This window comes from Sebastes fasciatus, chromosome 20 (genome assembly GCF_043250625.1).
Source record: "Sebastes fasciatus isolate fSebFas1 chromosome 20, fSebFas1.pri, whole genome shotgun sequence".
In the NCBI taxonomy this organism is placed as follows: domain Eukaryota; kingdom Metazoa; phylum Chordata; class Actinopteri; order Perciformes; family Sebastidae; genus Sebastes; species Sebastes fasciatus.
The window spans coordinates 10,572,181-10,584,398 of record NC_133814.1 but is presented as its reverse complement, the minus strand read 5'-3'; the positions used below and the strand labels follow the sequence as shown (position 1 = coordinate 10,584,398).

General features: G+C 40.7%; 1 protein-coding gene across 2 annotated transcripts in view; it reads left to right on the top strand.

Annotated features, from left to right (window-relative positions):
- Positions 1-12,218, top strand: part of bahcc1b (BAH domain and coiled-coil containing 1b) — a 100,584-nt gene that overhangs the window by 22,637 nt on the left and 65,729 nt on the right. The window contains exon 1 of one of the 2 annotated variants that reach the window (XM_074619703.1): positions 7,672-7,957. The exons of the other annotated variant lie outside the window; for it this stretch is intronic. The gene's annotated coding sequence lies outside the window, so the exon portion shown is untranslated. Of the gene's footprint in view, positions 1-7,671; positions 7,958-12,218 lie in introns of those variants that run through there. 2 annotated transcript variants of the gene reach the window in all.

Genomic DNA, 12,218 nt, shown 5'->3' with positions numbered 1-12,218 from the left:
TTACCTTCTATTGTATCCAGCATTAAAATTCTCCCAATGCATAACGTTTGCATTAAAGGAACAATGTGTAGCATTTGGGGGATCTATAATGGAATATAATATTCATATCTATGTTTTCATTAGTGTATAATCACCTGAAACTAAGAATCATTGTGTTTTTGTTAGCTTAGAATGAGTCCTTCATATCTACATAGGGAGCGGGTCCTCTTCACGGAGTCCGCCATGGTGATCAGCAATGTTTCTACAGGTAGCCCAGAACGGACAAACCAAACACTGACTCTAGAGAAAGCCTTTCGTGTTTTTACGTTACCTGAAGGCCACCGTAATTCTCCGACACGCTTGTGAAACTGCGGTAACGCGAGCCGCAGAGTGCAAAACTGTGTCACCGCCAGCCACCGTCTGACTTCCGAGGTAAGGATGGCCTCTGAGCGAGGCGAACGGCGTTATCACGATTTTTTTGCACTCGGCGGCTCACGTTACCGCAGTCTTGGAAACGGAGGAGTGAGCGGAGGGGTACTCTGTTGGTTGCAATCTGCAACTGATACATATCGATACATATCACGGTACAGGGGTTACGATTAAATTTTTTTAAATCAAATTTTATGAAAACTGTCAGAGTATAAAGAACACACCACCATATGCATAATATCTGAGTAAAAAAACTTTACTTTATTATGCAATCAGGACAGTGGGATCTGCAGTTGCATTTATCACAGTCCCTGTAACGTCCAACATCGTATGTAGAGAGGACACATACACTGAGAGGGTGCATATCTTTGTAAATGAAATGACTGAGTTAATCTCTGCATGTAATATATTAATTAAAAATCAATAGTGTTTTTGAGAATCAATACAGCACCAAAAGACAAAATATTGCGATACACGATATTTTCAATATTTTGTAACACCCCTAAATTAGACCGTTTGTGTTTTTGAACTATAACCATGAAAGCAAGCGAGTTGATTCCACGTTCCTGTGGATCTTTTGAATCTGTAGATCCATTCAACAGAAAATCAAAGTGATAGGAACAAAATCCAGCATTGTCCGAGTGCCTTCAAGCTCAGCAGTTTCATCCATTGCTGATTTCACACTTACGAGGCATGACACTTCTTCTCTTTTAAATATTCTAAGAGTGAATGCACATAATGAGGTGCTTATTCCTCAAAGCAAAGTAGAAAGGAAAAATAGCGTTAGAGACGCCTCAGAGAAGGGAAGGAGGACAGTAAAAATGAGTCGGCCCTTTTGTGGCTTCAACTGATTGGATCAGAGTTGAGTTGACCTCTGACCTCCCAGCTGGGCCAAAAACAGGGTTCTGACACACACTTCCCCTTTTTCTTCTCCCAGGCAACAGCCACTGCGGAGATCACATGACCGACTCTCCGGGCCGTCCATGCCAGGCCGCGTGACGCTGCTGCTGCAGATGTGGGGAGAAGGGGGGGGAGAAAAAAAATTATAAAAGGAAGAAAAGAAGTTTTTAGTGAAAGATTGGAAGGGGAACAAGGGCTAGGGGGTGACATGGAGAACAAGCGAACGCGTCAGCAGACAGCGCGGAGGGGAGGTGGGGGGGCCACAAAGCTAGCTTTGTTTCAGTTCTGGCTGCTGCGTTAGCAGCTGCAATAAAAAAAAAGCTCAGAGAGAAGAGGATGGCATGGAGGGGTGAATGGCCTGGCATGACGTTTAAGAGATGTCTCTGTTTGTCCCTTCGCTACACTGTGTTTTAATGCTGCTCCATAGAATATGCATACACGCCATAACTCATATAGAGAGAGATGGAAACCTACATGGCAGATTCAAGATAAAGGCACCACTGTGTGTGCAGTGATGTAACACTCTTTTATGACTGATATGCATTAAAATATGAGAGCAAAGATGAAAGAATTTAGTGCTTTGGCAAGAAGTCGTATCCCAGGATGCTTTGCTCTCTGAGCTCACCCTTTTGTGGCCGTCTCAGTTATGCAGCTATGCTCACCTACGGGGTCACTGGGCCTCTATAAACTTCAAGAAGTGTGTGTGTGTGTGTGTGTGTGTGTGTGTGTGTGTGTGTGTGTGTGTGTGTGTGCACTTGCCTCTGGGGCAAACAACCTCCAAAAAAAAATCACATGACCACGTAAACTGTGCAGGAACAGGCACCGTCTTTAGGTCCGGTGGCACCTTGAAGTGTTTTCCATTTGCCAAAGAGGAGCTGTGGCCTCAAATTGGAACCAGAAACAGGTTTAGCGTCTGATTCTTAACCTATCGCAGCTGTGTCACACACACACAAATATCAGGGGTCCACACACACACACACAGGTGCAGCAGCCAGGCGGCTCTGAACAGGGTTAAGAGTGAGCAACTGTATTACACCACACCAGCAAATGAGAAGCATCACATCTACAAAGTAAATCTAGAAAACATTTGCCTACGTTTATCGATACCGCCATATGCGTACGACATCACGATCGGCTTTAAAAGCTTGTCGGAAACACGCACGAGGGCAAGCATTGTCTTTTCTGCAGCTGCTGGGTTTTGTAATGAATGTTACAGATGTTTCCTGCGTAAACCTGTTGACGTACATTTTGTGAAGCAACTTGCTCAACAAAACAAAAGATATTTGAATGCCGTGAGACATAACTGTGTCCTAATCCACATTAGATGTGAAGGAATGAAGGAGTGAAAACCACCTGACACCTATGATAGTATCTCATTGAGGTGTGTTTACCCAACACCAGCAGAGTGTAGAGCAGAGAGGGCTGGGCCTGGCCGGGGGCTGAGCTGTAAACTGGCTGTTTGGGAGCATTCTAATGAGGAGGGAAGGGTCGCGTTTCAGGCTGCAGGCGATGGTTTGAGCGCAACAGAATTGTCCTTCATCAGAGTCGAAATAGATGGATGAGTGAGTGAGTGTGTGAACGGCTTCGGTTCGGTTCTCTAAAAACAGCTTCAGTTTCTCTGAAACTTTGGTTGCAAGAGAAGGAACAACAACTACAACAGGAGGTAAACAGAGTTTCCATGAGGCTTTGCTGGAGAATTCCCAATTTAACAAAGCTGTTTTGTGAGGTATAAAGCAGAAAGGAGCCGTTTGAAAGTGTTCTTCAAGTGACAAAAATGTGTAGCATAAGCTGCTACACATTGTGTATTCCTAAAAAAGAAAAAAGAAATCAGGGTGCATATTTTCCAGGAAAAGTTATGATCATAAGGCTTTATAAGATGAGACAAAGAGACTGTGATGATGTTTTTTTGGTTGGGAGGCATTCGGTAAAAACACTTGACTTTCCTAGAAGACTTTTTTTTAAATATAAATACACACAAAACAGTTATGTAATTCTGTAAAAAAGTCACAAGTGCATATAAAAGTTCTCTAAATGTTTTTAAATTCAAACACGTGGTCATTTAAATGAGTATATAACATATAACCCGATGAATCAGAATCAAAGTGAGTGCAATAAGATGAAAATATCCTTTAATGAAAATGTGAACTAGGGTTTGAGTCTATAGACTTAACTGCAAAATCCACAATGCAACAGCAGGCCGTTACAGACACAAATAAAGGTCAGTTCCTGAGTGGGTGGGGTCTGCCGTGACCTTCCCACTTCCCCTTCCCATAAATCCTTTCAAAGGCAAAGCCAAAACCATACTGGAAGGATTTATGGGTGTATTGTTGCTTTTGGTCTTGAGCGTAGATTCTATTTTTCAACGCTGTGATGAGGGCAGCGATGGTTTGGAAAAGTCATAATAGAGTGACTTGGCTTGAACTCTGGTGAGTTTGTTTTGGTGGATTTATCTGTTGGGGGCTGGTGAAGCGTATTTCTTCGTTGTTTGATGGAAATGTCTGGTGTCACTCTAGTCGGATGTTTTCATGCAGCTCAGTCTACTGACCCCCAAAATATATAACATACACCCACGGTTGACTATCAATATTTTTATTTACTTTTTTGTGGTGCCATTTGGATGTTTTTGGTTTTATTCGGCAGCCACAGCAATAATTCACATGCTGTTTTGTTGCAGGAATATGAATCATACATGACATCTGGAGAGGGCTGATGTGAATTTGCTTAATAACAAGCAAACTAATCTGACCATTTATACTGAAAATATATATTGTCATACAAATGAGGGAGGGGGGGGTATTTAACCCATATGTGCCCAAAGACATATAGTATGATAAGGAAAAATGCCACAACATTTGTTCTGACGGGTCAAAAGTCGTGGAATTTGGTATGGACATACTTTGGGCAAGTATCTAACAGTACAACTTTGATTTTTTTAGATCACATTAAAAAACACATTTTATTAATAGTCAAAATCAAGATTTTTTTTAAATTAGAAAAAATGCTAACATTGTGTTTATTAAATGTTTTCCATATATATCTATATCTTTTCTTTGGGCACATGAGACTATTGTTTTTTTACTCTTTACTTTATGGAGTCTATAGAGTGCTCCAGGGATGACGTGTTTTTGTTGGCCAACCAGGAAGTAAGCATCACCCTGGTTCCCCCAACAAAAAGCCAATGGGATTTTTCCATTGGGTTTGGGATTATTGGAGAAAATAAACTCTGTGGCAAACAAACGTTTACAAAGTTTACACGTTTTGTTCAGCAAAATAATCTCCACAAACTAATACCGCTTCTATGATTTTGGAAGCAGGATCGACAGAATTAAAAAGGTAACGTTAGGCTATAAACAAACTACACCACAGTCGCATGAGCGCGAGTATACACGACAAGGTTGTAAAGGCGGACGAGTCACCGTGATGGCGTTTAGTAGTCTCATTTAGACACTTGTTAGCGACTGCCTTTTTTAAGACACATAAAACCTTCATGAGTGGGGTATGTATTGATTTATTTTATGTCATAGAACAAAACGTTAAAATCTCTGAAGCTTGTGTTATAACCGCAGACCTTATTTCAGTCATCTAACTAAAAACCCATTAACTTCCAGACGAGGGAACCGGAAGTGTTAGAGTGCTAACTCATTTCCAGGTTTTAGGAGTCATTCCTGTAGCAAAAACGCTCGTCCCTGCATGTGCCCAAAGACAAGATACAGTATGATAAGAAAAACTCACTTTCTGGCCATCCAATGGTTTGACCAATTTTGAAAATGTCTTTACATTTTGTGCTTAAACAAGCCCATTAGAACGCTATCGAAAGATTTCAGTTGCAGACACAAATGGGTTAAGAGTGTTAAGAGTTCTCCACAATGTTGTTTCTGACTGCATTACGATTTTAATGGATATTCATTTGAAATTTTCAAGAGAATAAAGGTGTTTGTAAGTCAGGAGCTTGTGTACTGTATATAGAGAGAAAACAACGAGGAGTAAACTAATTACAGCAGTTATTCTAATAGAAGCTGCATTTGGGTGAATTTCCCCTCGAATTGAACCAAATTGAATGAAACCTGTTCCTCATTTTGCCGGAGACCCCCTGGACCCGCCCTTCAGGGCTCAGATATAGTATGATAAGAAAAACTCACTTTCCAGCCATCCAACGGTTTGACCAATTTTGAAAATGTCTTTAAATTTTGTCTTTAAGCAAGCCCACAAGAACGCTTCCACCAAAGGAAAATTAAAGATTTCAGTTGCGGACACAAATGGGTTAAAAGAGTGTTGAGTTCTCCACTATGTTGTTTCTGACTTCATTAAGATTTTAAATGGATATTCATTTGAAATGTTCAAGTTTGTAAGTCAGGAGCTTGAGAGAAAACAAAGAGGAGTAAACTAATTACAGCAGTTATTCTAATAGAAGCTGTATTTGAATGTGAATTTCCCCCCGAAATTGAACCAAATTGAATGAAACCTGTTCCTCATTTTGCCGGAGACCCCCTGGACCCGCCCTTCGGGGCTCCTGGAGGGTTTTCTGGGACCTCCCTCTCTGCTCACCCCCACAGGGCTCTCTCTGCATGGGCCCTGCTGCCTCTGTCCCGGTGGACGCGGCGATGCAGGGGTTAACGTGGTGACGTGGTTGCTCCTGAAGCGGTGACCCACGGGGCAGCCAGTGTGGGGGTCTGCAGGGGGAAGAAGAGGAAGAAGAAGAGGAGGGGGAAAACCGAGGCTGAGGTCCCGAAGAAGACTCCCAACAACAGCCGCAATTATTCCTAAACTGCAGCCCTTTTTTCGCTTCTTCTTCCGCATTCATCTCCAACCTGCAAGCTCGTTTTGTTTTACGCATCTTCAGTAAAACGCCTCCTCCGAATGGAAACTGTGTTTGTGTGTGTTTTTACTGCACGATTGTTTTGCAATCATGTCTTTGTTTCTGTTGTCCAGACGGAAGCAGCCCGAGCGGAGAAAACGGGGAGATAAATTCACTTTTTACGCACAAACTTGTCTGGACCGTTTTGGACTCAAATCAAAAGGCTGCGCACAAAAACGCCGTGGACTCTTTAACGCCTGTGTGCTAAATGTTTATAGCGCTCTCACAATTGAACCCGTGTGTGAGCATGCATGTTGTGCATGGTCATCCTCACAACAACAAAAATGCCTGTGAAACTCTGGAGGTTCAGCTATATATATATATATAGCAGTGCATTAATGTATAGCTGCTGGTGGATTTTTTTTTAAAAGGTGGGTAAACTGTGACCAAGAGCTTTTGGCACCATAAAGACATCCATGCGAGATGACACACGTCTTTTTCAGGTCCCATTTCTGATTTCTGACTTATTGAAAAAGTGTCAATAAAGACAAGAGGTAACATATAGTTCTCGATTTAGATATTGATGGAGACTTTTACAAATCCCCTCACCATATGGACCTATTATTAATCACCTTGCTTTTACAGTAATAGGTCAAAATCTTTATTTGTTTTTTTTTCTTACAGTCTAATTTATGAATAATTGTGGTTGACATCCTGCAGTCAAGTCAAATATAATGTTATACTGTTTCCTGATGTTTGCATCTGAATATAGGGTTATTAGGGATATCATTTGGCAAAACGGCTATAAACAAATATCAGTGTGATTTCCAGAGGAGTGCTCATTGACTCCTTTTCATGCCAAAAAACTCAAAAACTATTCCGCAAATAAAAAAAGCGAGCACGGCCTGCCTTCTTCCACACCACGGTTATTGTGATTACTAACTGGCCTTTTATAATGCTCACTATAACAGTCTTTTACTCGTGGATTTTATCTTGGTCTCTTGTCTGTGGATATGTGTGAGATTTTGTTGTCTGCTCTGTCGACCTTGTTTTTATTCTGTTTTTATTCTGCCTATATGTCTGTAAAGCACTTTGGTCAGCTCATGTTGTTTTAAATGTGTGCTATAGAAATACATTTGACTTGACTTGACTTATAGGTTAAACACATGGTGCATATAGACAGAGGAAAAACCTTGTAGTTCACTTTGATAAAACTTGTAGAGAAAGAGTGATAGGCCTCCTGTCAGGAATAAAGGTATGTTTTGGTGCGTAAATGTGGACTCGTATAGGATCTATGTTGTGATGTCAGTGGGTGTATTCCTGGTGTGTAACTCATTGATGATGTCCCTTTTGCTCCCTCCCATGATAAAAAAAAAATAAAATGTGAGAAAGCTCCCTTCTTCAACTCTCCTAAGACACGAGAGAGAGAGAGAGAGTGCATGGGAAAGAGAGAGAGAGAGAGAGAAAGAAAGACTCTCCATCAATTCTCTGTTTAATGTCAGAGCTCCAGCTCTCCATTGTGGGAGAGAGAGAGAGGAGACGCGTCATCCAGACATAAATTCGCTATTACACAGAGACTCACGGAGACTCACATCCACAGGATCTGGAGCTCGTATAGTCGGGAAAACCCCTCGGTGGATAAATCCAGCAGAGAGAGAGAGAGAGAGACGCAGCGCTATTTAACTCCATACATTTGAATGCGCGCTGGTTTGGATAAAGCGTGTATAGGAGCAGGACTTTTTTTCTTATTTTTTCAAGTTTTGGGAGGAAGAAAGACTCTTTTTTGGTTGTTTATTTTCCAATTTATATCAGTTAACACAAGTATTTTGCTATATGGAGGCGGTCGTTTTATAGGTAGGTGTTGTATTTTTGTACTACGTTTAATCATTCTCAGTTGCAATTCATTCAGCGAGGACTCTTATAATAAAAAATATAGTTTTAGCACTCTTGTAGTTTACATAGGCTTGCTTTTTTTGGGATAAAGCTAAACAGTCATTTTTTTTAATGACAGGCGTATTCTGAGTTGTGGTTCCAGGGTCCAATATGGTCCGAGAAAAAATATGTTTATTTATTTGTCTATTTAGATATGGCTGATTATGCGGTTTGGGCTACTTTTTATTTACGAGTAAAACACGTGAAAACGTGTGCGTGATCGTCTTTTTACATCTTATTGTAATCCTGTGATGATAACTAGCAATGCAATGCAACAACCCGAATGGATGCATGTTTGTGAATCTCTTTAACATTGAGTTAATTTAAGAATCAGTTGGGGCCTCTCGTGGGGGGTGCATGTGCCAATACATGACGCACACACAAAAGGTGATCCAACCATGTAAAGCGTAGTTCCCTTTAGTTGATCGGCTCCACAGTTGGGTGTTATAGTTTGTCAGGCTTACTTGTGTTATATTAAGTTACACGGTAACACTGTATAATGAAGTCTCTCTCTTTCTCTCGCGCTCTCTCTCTCTCACGCGCACACACACGCACACACACCAAGAGCTTTTGGCACCGTTGGCCATAAAGCCATCCATGCGAGATGACACACGTCTTTTTCAAGTCACATTTCTGATTCCTGACTTATTGAAAAAGTGTCAATAAATACAAGAGGTAACATATAGTTCGCAATTTAGATATTGATGGAGACTTTTACAAATCCCCTCACCATATGGACCTATTATTAATCACCTTGCTTTTACAGTAATAGGTCAAAATCTTTATTTATTTAAAAAAAAATTCTTACTGTCTAATTTATGAATAATTGTGTTTAACATTCTGCAGTCAAGTCAAATATAATGTTACACTGTTTCCTGATGTTTGCATCTGAATATACACATTGTGGCACTTTAGCTGCAATAGAATAAACTTGGTATTACTGTCACTCTACAGTGTAAAGTTAACACCTGCTTAACTTTTTAGTCTCATCGCTCAAACACACAATTATTGTGAGTTTGTGTGTATTTTATTTTATTTCAGGGACAACTACACATTTAGTAAATGTCCCAGAATCAGCTAAAAAATATACAGTAAATAAATATTGTTAAATATTATAATTTGCAGCTATATTATAATGTTTTATTGTATTTAGATCAGTGTCATTCTGGATCGTGCAGTGGTTATTGGTTTATAGTTCAATCGCAAAGTGTAGTTTCTTTCGAAAGTTTGACTTTGCCTGGTTGATCAGTCCCAAATGTTTCTGGCTCCTGTGATCAGCCAGCAACACGCTGTTGCTTTCGACATGCAGCCTTAACTCAAAATGAAACTGTTGTTGGATGAGTTTTCTTTTGAGAGATGATCCAGATGTGATCTGATTAAGTGTAATCCTACATCAGCAACAATATACGGTAAAAAAAATATGACCATTAAGCAACAGTCTGCAAGAGGAGAAGATGACTACAAAATGTTGAAAGTGTTTTTTTTCATTTGCTGGTGCGTCACTAAAGCACTTCATGAGTTAAAGTTATGAGTCATGCAAAGACCTTTGTTGCTAAAATGAGTCTTTGTTGAAATAATCAATTGAATTAGAAATGTAGAGTGATGAATTGCAGAAGGTCAGCTGACCTGTTGACCCCGTGGCTCATACACTTTTAACTTTTTTTTGGAGCTTTTTTCAATTGAACATATGTTTTCTCGTCTTCTAGTGCATTGTTTGGAACAACCAGAAAAACAAAGATCTTTAATTTGCGTGAAAGTGCGTGTACACGGTGCCATTGCGCGCACAGAGGCGGAAGTATACAGACATGTTTGGAGACAAATACGCACAAAATGAGGTGGTGGCACTGGGTCACGTGTCAGCCACACGATATATGTAATCCCATTATTTGCGTGTATAATATCAACATTTCACGATATGTTCAGTGGCTGTGATTCAATTCTTCTCCCTTTGTCTGAATATAAACTACTACACCACCTTTACAGTGGAAACACGCGCTGCACGCTATGGCCAGTTATGTTCAAATGATAATTAAAGCCTCCACCTGCGTGTTTTGATGGCCCATAAATAGATGTTGGTGCTTTCATCTCATCCATGCAGGCCTGGTGGTGGTTACAGCCCGGATATATGGCTGTGTGACAGCCACTAATTTGGTGCCCGAGCCATTCCCTCCGTCACCATCAATATCACCATCATCATCTTCTTTCTGCACCATCATCCTCTTGATCTTAGTCATGTAACAGTTTTGAGAACATTTTTTTATATTTCACATATTCCCGGTGTGAGGCCTCCAGCCTATCTGTCAGAAATAGCAGCATCTGTCCTGCACACACACAGAGAAGTAAAAGGTCACGTTGTTTTTGTGTCCAAATCAACTTCTGACTCCATCATGTCTTCTTTCTAAGCGGTTATGGGTGCCATTGTTGTTTGTTGAGGTTGATATTTATAGTGTGTCGGCCACCAAAAAGGAGGAAAAAGAACGATACAGGCTTACCCACATCACCACTGTTACACGCCTTGTTTTTCATAACATATCCCAAAAGCTTGGCAGAGCTCTGCTTTTCTTTTTCTCCTCTAATATGACTCTATTGTCTCTTGGGGTTTTGCACCACCTTTTTAGATAGCCTGGGCGTCTCCCTCCATGGCACTGTTTGGAAATCCGCATCATTAAAGGGCTATCAGAAGTATCTGATGGCTGCCCTCTATGGAGGGCCTCCCGTGGAGACAGCTCTCCATTTGGACCTCATTTAAAACCATGCAGCCTTGCTATAAATGTGTTTCCCGTTTCACTGTGAATTATGTTTTTTTTTTTCTTTGTGTTTCTATTTAGACGTTCAGAAGTTTATTTAATTAATGCTGGGGGTGCAGCACCCCACTTTAAACGCACTTTAACCACTTTTTAATGTGCGTAAAATAGCTTATTCACCTTCTTCTTTTTTTTTAAACATAGGAGACATAACTCCTCAGGTGAAGTTGCAGTAGAGTTCTTAATGAAGTGATGCATGAGGTTGCACACAAATATGGTTTTAAGGTGGACACAAAAGCATCAAAAAGTGGACTATACATTATGTTTTGCATGCTTAATTTATTTGTTTGTTTAATTTTCCAATTGTGCGCAAAAGCCACATCTCCAGAGCAACTTCAACCACTTTTTAATGTGCGTAAAATAGCTTATTCACCTTTTTTTTTAACATAGGAGACATAACTCCTCATGCAGGTGAAGTTGCAGTAGAATTCTAGTTATTGAAGTGATGCATGAGGTTTGCACAGAAATATAGTTTTAAGGTGGACACAAAAGCATCAAAATCTTAAAAGTGGACTATACATTATGTTTTACATGCTTAATTTATTTGTTTATTTGTTTAATTTTTCAATTGTGCGCAAACGTCACATCTCCAGAGCAACTTCAAACACTTTTTAATGTGCGTAAAATAGCTTATTCACCTTTTTTTAAACATAGGAGACATAACTCCTCAGGTGAAGTTGCAGTATAGAGCTCTTATTGAAGTTATGCATGAGGTTGCACAAACAAATTTGGTTTTAGGTGAACACAAAAGCATAAAAATCTTAAAAGTGGACCATACATTATGTTTTGCATGCTTAATGTATTTGTTTATTTATTTAATTTTCCAATTGTGCGCAAAAGCCACATCTCCAGAGCGAAAGAGCGGCTGGCCGGCTGGAAAGTGGCCGGGCTGGACGTCTCCTCGGCCGGGTAGGAAGACTCGGGCACACCGGTCTAGTCTAGTGTGAGAGGGAAGAAAAGAAGGAAGCGAAGAAGGGAAGGTGGAAAGTGTCAGTCAGGAACGCTTCATTGCTCGAGGACAATCCACGCGCAGGACCGGTCTGTTTCAAGAGCAATCAGTCAATCCGCATTAATTATCCGCGCGCACCCCCCACTGCCCCCCCTCTCCCATCCACCCCTACCGTATAGGGTAGCTCGCGCTGGCACACGGACCAGATGAGTGTGTGCGTGTGTGTGTGTGTGTGTGTGTGTGTGTGTGTGTGTGTGTGTGTGTGTGTGTGTGCGTGTGTGTGTTATGCTTTCTCTCTCTCTCTCTGCACACACGCACACTCATCCACACACACTCCCAACCCCCACCCCCACCTTTTAAGTGAAAAAAAGAACCAATAAAAATCAAGCTATAAAAGGCTTTTCCTTGTCACTAAATAAATTAAATGCAG